This window comes from Maylandia zebra, linkage group LG18 (genome assembly GCF_041146795.1).
Source record: "Maylandia zebra isolate NMK-2024a linkage group LG18, Mzebra_GT3a, whole genome shotgun sequence".
In the NCBI taxonomy this organism is placed as follows: Eukaryota; Metazoa; Chordata; class Actinopteri; order Cichliformes; family Cichlidae; genus Maylandia; species Maylandia zebra.
The window spans coordinates 3,275,811-3,288,259 of NC_135184.1; the positions used below are offsets into that span (position 1 = coordinate 3,275,811).

General features: G+C 41.4%; 1 protein-coding gene across 4 annotated transcripts in view; it reads left to right on the forward strand.

The window, feature by feature from the left end:
• Positions 1 to 12,449, forward strand: part of kcnq3 (potassium voltage-gated channel, KQT-like subfamily, member 3) — a 117,585-nt gene that overhangs the window by 75,672 nt on the left and 29,464 nt on the right. The gene's annotated exons all lie outside the window — the stretch shown is intronic.

Genomic DNA, 12,449 nt, shown 5'->3' on the forward strand with positions numbered 1-12,449 from the left:
CTCAGGAAATGTAAAGAAACCATCACCTTATTTCCACTTCCTGTCGGGGACAGTTGGTCGCAGTGACACCGACTCCTCGGCGATGACGTTATCTCTCAGGTTTGGATCTGGGTCAGTGCATCTGCTTTCATAAATCCTGTAAACAAACACAAATGGCTGCTCGTTAAGAAGCCTCTCCACATCCCTTGGGACGTTTAATAGCACCATTTGTCATCATCGCGCCATTTTTCTGTTGATTACTTCAAAACAGGCCACGACTGTGACGCCGCGTCTGATTGATGAATGAGCATCAGAGAATGATTGATGAGTGAGCGATGCCCTTTAAGAACGACCGATCAAACACAGGAAGTATCCGAGTACTTTTACTTCACTAATCTGTACTTTAGTGTGATGCTACAGCGCGCCCTTCTCTCTGCCTTTAAGTGTGTTCATCTTTCTTCCTTTCCTTTCTTCCTTCTCTGCTTCTGTCCTTCCTTTCCTTATTCACCTCATGTTCTTCACTTCATCCTTGTTTTACTTGTTTCCTACATTTCTTCCTTTCCTTTTTCCTTAAGTCTTTCTGACCTATTTTGTTGTTGTATTTCCTTCATTCCTACTTTCTTTTTCCACTTTCCAGTGGTTCTTCTTCTGTTTTTCCCTCCCTTCTCATTTCCTTTCATGTGCCCTTATCATTTTTGTTTCTCTTCCTTCTCTCGTTCGTGCTTCTTTCATTCCTGCTTTATTTGAATTTGACTTCTTCTTTCTTCCTTGTATTTTACATTTATTCTCACAGAGCTTCAGACTTAGTCTGATCTGTCGGTTTGATTCTTTGTGTGAGTTCGGAGACATTTACATTTTACTGAAGTATGACTGTGGCAGCCATATTTGTCTTTCACTCATCTTTCCAACCAAGAGGCAGGGAGGCGTTACTGAACCTCATTTCCTTTGGAATGACCCTAATTATGCAGCCAGGAAATCTAAGATAATTAGCTCTCGGTATTTGAGATTTGGTCCTTAACTTTTCAAAGATGAGGTCAGTGGACTGCGTCAGTTTCCCCTCCAGAGGAAACTGTGGTGAGAAGTGTCAGTGATTTTAAACTGCTGCAGATCTGCATGACTTTATCTGTTCGCCATGTTCACCCGTCGGCTCCCTCAGCTCTGCTGTTTGAGGTGAATGCTTCGATCAGACCCAGCGAGTCGAGGTGATCTGCATGAGCTGCTCCCATTTCTCCGGCTTTGTATCAGCAGCAGAATAAACATGAGCTCTGACCCAGAGTGACGGGAGGCAGTTTGATTCTCTGCAGTGACTTTCAGAGATGTTTTATTTACAGCGACCTGGAGTCAAGTGGCAGCAGACAAAAACCGATGGTACATTATTTTGGCTGCAGTGTTTTCAGCGTGCATTTCTGCCTTCAAACAGGGACAAAATCTCCAAAGCAGAAAGAATAATAAACCTTCACCTTCCTTTGGTAGCCAAATACACTGGAGACTGGAATAACCAGTAAAGAAGCTGTGAAAGACGAGTGATAGGGGCTGAAGTCGATGGAGAGAGCTCGAAAGTGACAGTCAGCTGGTATTCGGCTAAATCTACCATGGTTTAAAAAATAAAACCCTCTGTGAGCCTGAGGAGTCGCAGAGATCGGGTGAAATGTTTCATTAACGTGTGATCAATCAGTATGGTCAATTAGCAAAAACACGAAATAGCCATGAAAAGAAATCATTTGTTCGTGTTCATTGACATCAACTGTCATGTTTTTTTTAATGAAGGCACAGATTCGTTCGTTGGATTTTAACAACAACCCACGATCTTTTAAAACTTGTTTCAAATTAATAAAAATGTTAAAGATACCAAATGAAGCAGAAATTTGTCGGGTGCAGGAGTCAAAATTGTTTAACTGGAAAATTATTAACTCCACCCAACCTTCACCCTCCAAATGTGGAGTTTTTCCACCCATTGAATGTGGACAATATTCATTTCGCAATATTGGAAACAGATCAGTGCATCTGAGACCAGACGGGTGAAAAATAAAGGTTCATGTACAGGAACATAAATCACTAGTTTGGAGGTTGTGACGACCAAACGAACTGCTGATCCATAAAGCTTCCAGTCGAGTTTTGTTTTTATTTTTCTCTGTTTTCCTTCAACCCGTGTTTTTTCACGGCGCTGCAGGCTTGTCTGGACTTTTCTAAGTTTTCTTTAAAAGAAAGGAGCTTTACCCTGCCTACGTTTGCTGCTCATCTGCAGCCACTTTGCAACCCACCTTTACCTCTGTTTCAGCCTGCAGACCTCAGAGCCGTATTACCAAATATAAATTCTTGCTTATGTTAATAATAGCTTTGTTTTGACTAAAGTAGCTTCGTGTTTTGTTAACACTAAACTGCATCTGCAGTTCGTTTTAGACTTTTTCAGGATGAAGTCTCAGACTTATTTGTTTACCTCTCATCCAGCCGGCTGTAACGATACCTCCAACATGAAGTTTGTTTTCTAAACAATCAAAAATAAAAACAAAACAACTGAATATGCCTGAAGTTATTATATGCTTGTGGTTTGAGTTTGCATTTAAAGTAATTTCATTTTTTCCGTTTTGTTATTCCCGGTCAGTTTTTCCTCCTTTGTAATTGTTTGTCCTGCCTTCAGTGGGTTTACCTGTGTTGAAATAATCTCCCCAGTGTCTAATTAGCCCCCCTCCTGTGAGCACGCCCGTGTTCCTCCGAGTGCCCAGACTGTTTTTGTACTCGGAGTTTCCAGACGTCTCCTGGCGCTGCTTGTTTTTCATTACTACTGTTTTTTTTCTCTTTTTTTCTTCTTTAAATGTGACCATAATTTTAAAAAATTACGCTATAATCAATGAGAGCTAAATCTAGTGATTGAGACCACTCAGAAAAATGTGTACTGATGTCATAGATCAATAGAAGGTCATTAGCTCATAGTTACTTTGAGTTACTTTGGGATCTGAATTTTATTTTTCCAATGACCAACAGAATTAAGGCGCTAACATATGTACTCCTCCACAAAACATAGACGAGTCCCCCCACCAGGACAAGACATCTGTACATCTGCATCTTAAGGTCAAAGGTCAAACAATCCAGTTTTGATGTAATCAATGCATTTAAAATATACACATTTTAACTCCACATTTCTTAACTCCAGCTGGCTTCTGTTGTCTCAAAGTTGAGATGAGTTTAACTTACTCTACCTTATCAAATTTAATTTGGCCCATTTCCGACTTTCAGGTGTTTATCACCTTCCTGCTTCCCCCTCTTGTCTCCTCATCATCAGCAGCCTCAGTTAAAAAAAATGTAAAATAAGCACAGATCACAGGAGTTTTAAGTCACTGAAATGAGTGAACTACAGGGTGCAAAACACTCAAAGGTTTACCTTACTTATCATCTCTACCAGCTAATGTGACTTAGCTGGTAGAGATGATAAAGTGACAGTCTGACCTATCAGATCCCCCGAGATGAAAACCAAGCTCAACATAAGGAGTGTGATCTATTTTTAGGATGAACGACGTCCTTGTTCAAATCATTGAACACTCATAAATCTTTATCAAGCAGACACAGAAGGAGAGATTAAAACAGAGCTCCACTGATCTCGTCCAACCTCTGAATTCAGTCCCGTGAGGCCACTGAGGACTTCATGGTGGGACTGTACGAGTCGATTTGATTGGCGCTTCACAAGGACTGAGAGAAACTCAAAGTCAGCACTCGGCTTGAGTGTGATGCATCCAGCAGGTAGATGTTTTCCTGAGAATTCAGCATCATCTCTGCAGCTTATTGACTCCTCGGCTGCTTTAGGAGACTCTCTGATGTGGGTTTGCTGCTGTGGCTTTTTTAAAGCTAATTAAAAAATATTCTATAATTAGCTTAAATGAATCTGATTAGTTTGACTAATTATCTCATTTTGTTTGCTCAATCAGGGAGTGAGTAAACACTCAAAGTAAGTGAATCACAAAAGTCAAACCGGGCCTGTGATTGAGTCTTGTGACTGAAGACCTCTGTTTTTACAGTAACTAAATGCTAGCTAACATTAGCTTAGGCACTACCTAATGGTCATTTATTAATGGTCATCAACAAATAACAGGCCTTTAACACAACACAAACTCTACATAAAGGCCTAAAAACAAGCACTCATGAGGCTTTAGATAAGGCTTATGTGTGCTTTTGTTAGCAATAAAAGGTACACATGCTAAGGTTAGCCTGCTAGCTAAAACGTTGAGTTTTAGTATTCAATTTGTTAGCAGGTAAGCTAATAATAGCACCAGCCAAAGGAAGGAAGTTTTATCCACAAATACTGTAAAAGTTGATCAGAACTCCCAGATCTGAAAAGTGAAGCTAACACAACAATGTTTAAACATGGTTTTTAAATTTGTTTTTTTACTAATGGTGATATCAATAGTGGCTAAAAGACTCATTGACCCCACTGGCAGCCATTTGTCACTAGGGATAAATTTCACCAGGTGGTTGGCAGAAACTTCTTTGTGATTGCTTTGATTGCTAAAAATATTGCTGGGGTCCTAGTTTGAATGGAAGCGACAAACTTGTGTAGAAACACCGTCCAGCTACTGTCCAATCTGTAGTGAAACTGAAAATACTGAAGATAAGAAATCTGAACCCTGATTCATCCATCGAGTGATTGGGTAAATAAGACTAGAAGTACCAGTCCATCTACTAATCTGTCCATGGTTTATTCTCATGAAGCTGTCTGAAGCTGTCTGGCACACACACATGCACAGATACACAACTACAAACACACCATGCGCCAGTACATCCAGGGGTCAGGATATCCCCAGTGAAACACCATGTTCTGCCTGATCAGCAAATCCCAAATCACAGCCTGAATATCTTTTTCCTGTCTCCAGCTGCTGGGCTGTCCTCGGTGGGGGAGGATGGAGGGAAAGGGGGAGGTGCTGGAGGTGAAAGCCATCACTCCCAACATGGTTTTCTGTCAGGATCGCTGCAAATGCCTGTAAATCTCACCTTCTGTCAGCTTTGAGAAGCAGTGTTGAGGTCAGCAGGGAGTCTCCTGGGAGACGGAGCATTCAGGGAAAATGAATCCATATTTCAGAATGCTTCCCAGATAAATCAATAAGGGCAGAATGCATTTTCCAAAGTCATCAATAAAGGTGAAGCCCAGTACTCTAACCAATGGTGAAGGTAGGAGGAGAAGATGTCTTTGTAGATGATAAAGACAGGAAGTGACCCGATTGATCAGTTACTTCATCAGTAAATTGTCGGGTATTACTCCGAATACAGAGTGAGAAACCCAAATCACATTTTTCATAAACAGACTCCTTGTACAGAAAAAGCCTGACAGACATGTCACATGAAGTAGAGAAAAGCTAAAGTTAGCCAGCTAGCTAAGCTGTTAGCTTTATCTACTGAAGTGTATCTGATAAAATGGAAATTTTACCCTCAGTGAAAAGCTATGATTAGCATTAGCATGATCTTCAGTTCATCAAGAGATCGTTTTTTGGATGAAACCCTGAGCTGTATTTCTTCTGGCTAATGTTAGCTAACACTAGCTTGCCTGACAATACAGATAAATTAAAAGCTAGCTAACAAACCAGATACAAAGCACATGACTGGATGAGGTTGGCTAATCTCTATGAAAACCTGCTCTGGAAAACAAAATCCATTTGTAAGGTAAAGTTTCAGGTTATTAACTCAAAATTTTGACTTACCTGTGACTTCATCGCATGCTTTATTGACGTTATACAGATAATCTGGTTATCATGTATGCAGGTCTTCCATTTACTCGTACAGCGTACAATACATACAATATATGATCATGAAACGCATCACGGATAACAACAAAACAGGCCACAGCTTTAATGTAACAGTTGTCTTCATTAGTTTACTCTAATTAATTTACCTGGGTTCAAAACCAGGGCCCAACCAGCTGGAGGGTGTTGGGTTCAAACCCGTCAGCTCATGTCTGCTCACAGGATCACAGGTGGGATCGGCTCCAGCGTCTGTGACTGAACTGGTTCAGAAAATGGATGGTTGGATAATTTAACTGTTTGATAAATCAAATCTGATCACTCTGAACTGAAGTGAGTGTCTAATAATAAACTCACCCAGGTAAAGAGTAGCTCGTTTTTTCAGTTTTGTAAAATTTCATTTCCAAAGCAGAAGTTTCAGATATTGAAGTCCTAAAACTCCCTGTAACATTTAAGTGAGTCAAAGAACTGCAGCTGTCAGCCAGCAGTGAACACCAGGCTCGCTCCGCTTCATAGCAGCACGTCAATGATGTTCGACTGTTTGCAAACGTCTTCCCACAGATCCTCTCATCTCGTCCTTGTGACTGCAGTCATTACCGCCGGTCCTGCTGCTGTCCTTTCCCACCAGTGTTTGCATATTACTGAGCAAATTAACTGCCAGAATTGCGTCGTCGGCACTCTTTATTGAATCTCGTTGGCAAATTGGATGTTAGGAAACCTCAGGGGTGGTATCAGCACCGGGCATAGCTGAGGCCGACACAGGGAAGGTGGATTAACGGAGAGAGTGGAGTTTAGGTGGGATGACCTCATCATTCCTGCCACATAACCTCTAATAACAGTAAACCATTCGTCCACATAAACAGATAAACTAATTAAATCTGAACTTTAGGTTTTAGCTGTTTCAATTTTTAGTCACAAAACTGAAGAGAACTGAAGGCATTTTGTATGATTGGAGATCCTATCCTAGGTCCTATCCTAACTATCCATCCTTTTACTTTTGGACATATTTCAGTATCTGCAGTGGCTTTTTTGAGCTTTAAAACTAAAGGATTTTACCTTGTAGCTGTACTCTGTCTCCTTTAGTTGGGTCATTGTTTGATTCTGGCCTTGTGACGCTTTATTTATCGCATATGTCAAACGCTCTATAAGCTGTTCCAGGCACTAGACCATTTTCTCAAAGACCAGTGCCTCTTCTTAGTGCGAATCTCCATCATTTTACCGATTCCTGCAGAGCCACCAGGTCCAGTCCCCTCTCATCAGTCACTCGTGACCTTATCACAAAGAAAATGGATGGAAAGACCGTTTTCTCTATCAGGAAACTCTTGATTGCCAATCACAGCACAGATTGGACGGCATGCTTCACTGATTTGTCCAACAGGAAGCTAATGGAGCTTCCAGGAGCGTTTCACCACCTCACCTCATACACACAGACTAATAGTGAGCCTGGAGGTGTTGGTGGCATCTCAGGGTGTATTTATGTCACTTCCTCCTGTGGAAACACTGCTGGCTGTCCCAGAAACAGGACTTTATAGCTAGATGCTTACTTTTGCCACTACTCTCACTGGAACATCAAAAAGCAGGATAGAAATCTGGTATTTCATAGTCTGTTGTTATGGGTCAGACCTCCTGAGGAAGCCACCTGGTGTGGATATCGATGGACTAGACTGGACTCATTTCATTCACTTGAGTCGGACTTTCTGTCTGTGTGGAGCTGTGGATGATTGAAATGGTAAAGACTGTGTCTCTTCTATTGATTTATCTGTTTAACTCTGGCCCCACTCAAGAACTGGACTCTTCTTAAACCCGTCAAAGCCATGTGGTCACTCCCGAGCCTGCCACGTCTTCTTTGGCTGACTTTTTTCCTGCGGATTCAGTCGGACTGTTTGATTTCCGCCCAGCTCCACTCGACATGTCGCCTCTAATGGGCATCGACGGCGCTCTGTGTGCCTTATTGAACAAACTATTTGAAGACGAATAGGAAGCCGGTTGTGTTGCAGATCTGTATCTGTCGGATCATATCGAGTTAACATCGATCTGGTTGCGCTCGCTCCAGGATTATCTCTGTCCTCTGGATAACTTTGAGGAGAAACGCTCCAGTTTAATTCAGAGGACAGGAATGCAGGAAGGAAAAACTGTGACGAGTCAGAGAAACGTGTGACAGCCACATGTGCAAGCGCTCAACTATCACTGGTGGTGGTCAGAGGGCCCGGTGGCACCAGTGTCCGGCAGCCTCGCCTCTGTCAGTGCGCCCCAGGGTGGCTGTGGCTACAATGTAGCTGCCATCACCAGTGTGTGAATGTGTGTGTGAATGGGTGGATGACTGGATATGTAAAGCGCTTTGGGGTCCTTAGGGACTAGTAAAGCGCTATACAAATACAGGCCATTTACCATTTCTTTCAGGTCAATTCGATAAAGCTCTTCAGGCTGTTTGGCTGTGAAATATTGATGCTGTTATGATTGTGAAGCACTTCAGAAACTTCTCCGAGTTGTCGACACCGGCTAATGGCAATACAACAGGCCATGAATGATTCAAGACTCAGGAATGGAAGGGTGGAGGACTGGAAAAGAATCTAAACGGTGGAGCAATCGATGGCTTTTTGAGCTCCACGCCTACATTTATGTAAACATGTACAGTAAAGGATCCTTCCCCCAAATATCCAAATCCATATCTTCCTCGAGATACTAGTCTTACCAGTTAATTAACTCTGCAGTGGCCAAACAAATTCACTAACAATTTAACCCCACAGAAAAACGTATACAGTTTCCTTTAATCTCATTTTCAACCATTTTTGTGCAATATCGAGTTAACCCAACTTATCTGTCAGTTGAGCTGCTTCATCTTCGTCTGCCTTGAAGCTTCTTTTCTGCACTTATTTTTAGATTTGAACCATTTTACATCAATGACCCTGATGAAATACTGCAGTAAATACTTGATTGGATTAGGCTACAGTAAGTTAAAAACCAAGAAGCCTTTATTTGGACTCTAATTGCACGACTCGCATCTTAACATCAACGCCTGTAGTGTTGCGAATTATGCAAATGATAACATGTTCCAGAGGTTCTTATTATCAGTGGCTGTCCCGTGGCTGCTGTGAAGCTCTTGGATGAGTTGCTTTGAAATGACCCCATCACACCCGAGCTGAGAAAGAACAAAATAATCTTTTGCAGAGCTGATGGTGGCGAGTAATGGGCGCTCTGGATAAATGTTAATTGGCTGCCTTCCTGCGGCTGAGTTTGCTCAGCGCAGTTTGGGGTCGTATATCATAGCTGGGCGGTTAACTCCAGTGTACCTGGAATCCAGCCACAGTGTGATCGACTCTACAGGAGCATTTAAATAGCCATTTGTACGTGTGCATCCAATTAATTTGAGCTCTGGAAGCTAAATATAAGTGTAAGAGTAGCAGTACGAGCTTTTTAAAATGCAGCATTAGACCGTGGAAAACTGAATATTTAGGTGGTAGGGCACAGAATGAGAATTAGGGGATTCATCAAGTGGAAATGACAATAAATAGTTTATGCTCTCATTTTATTATAGAGGACAACTAATATGTTTTTATTAAGGCTGAAACAGGAGCTACTGAACTGCAAAGAGAGTTTTTCTTTCCTGTTTTAAAGCTGATCTTGATGTATTTAGCGTTCGTGTCATTAGTCACACAAATGAAGGAGGATTTAACTCTTATCATTACTAAATTTTCTCCAGCTAGCTGAATGTGTTTGATGTTTTGTGCTGCACAGGGGGCTCTATTTCATCCACTGACCCACCTTCACCCCTGCCTGTCTTTGTGCCTCCCTCCCCCTCACCTCCAACCAGTCGCAGCAGATGGCCCCGCCCCTCCCTGAGCCTGGGTCTGTTGGAGGTTTCTTCCTGTTAAAAGGGAGTTTTTCCTTCCCATTGTTAAGTTTGTACTCATAGGAGGTCCTATGATTGCTGAGGTTTGTCTGTATTATCTTGGGGTCTTAAAATATTAAGCGGCTTGAATTGATTTGTTGCTATATAAAAAATGAATTGATTTTGGGCCTTTATTCTGTTGTTCAGAGGCTGGAATATGAAGCCTTAAATACTAAAATTCTTCTGTTACTCTAATGTCCTCTAAATGTGAGTCATTCCCCATAGACTCCAATGTTAAAATTTCCCAGCCTGCTGCAAAAACAGATTAGACTCTATGGACAGTTTAACACCTGTACAGGTGGTGATACACTTCTGTTAAGGGTGTGGCTCATTTGATTGACAGCCCAGTGTGCTTCTGTTGCATCCAGTCCTACTCCACAGTAGAAGATACTCTGTTGCAACTTGATCAGATCGCTGGTATCTTGTTTTTCCCTGCCTTGGTTTTAGGCCTGACCTCTGCTAACTTAAACTACTGCACCGCTGAGTCACATTTGGTGTTTTTTAGAACAGTTACCTGTCAATAATATGTCAAAGAAGTTTTGGTGATCAACCTGCTGTGACTTGGCAGCTCTGTTTGTTTTTGTGTTTGTTGCTCACCATCTTAGTTTGTAGTGTAGCTTGCTAATTAGCTAGCTAGCATTAGCTGATAACCTAGCTCGTCACCTTCTTATCTCAGTTTGTTCAATTCTTGCTCCAGAAAACCAAACCAGCTGCTGTTTTATACACTCTATACTCTCTGTACTTTGTTCTCTGGCTTTCATGAAGCTTCCTGATATTTTAAGTCAGATTACTGCAGCTGGTAAGTTTCCCTCCTGGTACGAGCCGTGACCCACATACCACAGCTGAGAAGGCTTTGCTCCATCCCAGATTTCCTGTTTTCTTACTTTAATGTTAGTGGTAACTAATCGAGGGCACTGGTGACTCCTATTGTGGATGTCTGTGGATAGTACGTTTTTGTTTTTGTTTTTAAAGTGTGATTTATATTGTTTGTTTGTTTGTTTGTTTGTTTGTTTGTTTTTTTGGGGGGGGGGGGGGTTGTTTCATTCAGTTTCAGGGGTAGCAATCATTAACCAAGACATACAAGTCTTTTATGTGATTTTTTTTTTTTACTTTTTCTATCTTTTTTTCTATTGTTTTGTTTTTATTGTTATTGCTTATTTGTTTATTGATTTATAGGGATTACATCAGGCTATGATTTTGCTGTTTCCACTGCAGTAATTGATTCATGCAGCTTGTTTAGAAAGTCAGACCTTTTAACACCATCATGTAAACATCACTTGGTGACCTCTGTGCAGCTGTTTACAGTCAACTGTTACTCATTTACTGTGCACGTTGAAGTGTTCAGCTCTGTAATGGTGACTCACATCCTGCTGGCTCACAGGTTAAACATGACAATCACATGAGTGAATAAAAATCTGCATTAGCGTTTGCATGCAGTACCAGGCTGTGGTTTTTATTTCACTGGTTATTTACTGATGATGATCAATGATGCTGCTGCATAGCTGGATTTTTAATAATCATGTGACCACCAACCAGCGCGTACTCGAGCACAAGGTGAACAAATGTGATAACAGCCTCGCTTTACTTATTACACTACAGGTCCAAGAGGTGATTTATCACCCTGGATGCTGCTGTGTTTGGACAAAGAGAGTGCTTTGCTTAAGGGCATTGAAAATTGATGCCACCTGTTAGCCTGCTAACTGGCGTCATGATAAATATGCTTGAATTTGTTTAATTAATTCTCGCTTCCACCTTAAAACCAAAACTGGCTGATCTGTCTGCGGCGCTGCCCCCAGGCTCTTAAATCCAGCATCATGTCGAGCTCTGCTGCTCATGATTGTACATCAGCTCTTGTGTACAGACCCTCCTACGTTCTTCCTCCTACAAGCCTTCTACAGGGGAACAATTGTCTATACCTTTTTTTTCTGTCATATTGTTTATCCTGTTCTTGGAGGCTGTTCATATTAAAAAGTTATTATTGTACGATATTATCGTATCAGGTCAGGGTGTGTAAAGGAAATCCCTATGAGCCAACAGCTCAGACTGGAGCCGGCTCTAAAAACTCAGCTTCACTCAGTTTTTTCTACTTCTGGTGCTGTATGATGTCATAGAGATCCCACCAACCTGCTGTTCCAATGTGTTGTTTAGGGGCAGCCAATCAGAGGACATTTTTCTTAAAGGCAGAGGAGCTAAGCTATCTTTCTGGAGCTGGACTGAGCAGAATAGGTCTCCTTTAATTGTGCTGCTTCACTTGTGCTTTTGTAGTTGTTATATTTCTAATGTAATGTCCTTTAGATCAGCTCCTATAGTTTTCAAATGTGCTGCATAAATACAGGTGACTTAAACTGACTTTGTTGGTTTGTCCATTGAAATTAATGGCAATATTTTTTCCAAACCAAACCCTTTTTTTAAAGCGCTGTGTGCAGATTTCACTGTAGCAGTGGGAGGTTGTCAGTGAGCCTGCTGGCTTCACAATTATCTCACAATTTGTTTAGTTTAAAAGAAAATTCTGCTGTTTTTCTGATGCTGTGTGGTTAGCGGGCCTGCTCGGTGGAGATTAGTCTGAATTCAGCCAGTTCTGAACGACTCATCTGCCAGGCACACATTCATTATGCAACAGAGAGCCTGCAGTACAATCGCTGAAGTTAAACCGATCAGCACGAGCAGCAGGATGAACGCTCCTACCCGGTTAAATTAAAAAGGCGGAACGGAAAGAAATGAATTTTGCTATATATGTGCTGTAATTTAGCCTCATTTAAATGAAACTCTGTGCATGCAGTCAAATTAAAACAGAAATTAACAAAAAATCTGACGTGTGCTAATAAAATGTTTGTTCTTAGTATCTACACTGTTTTCTG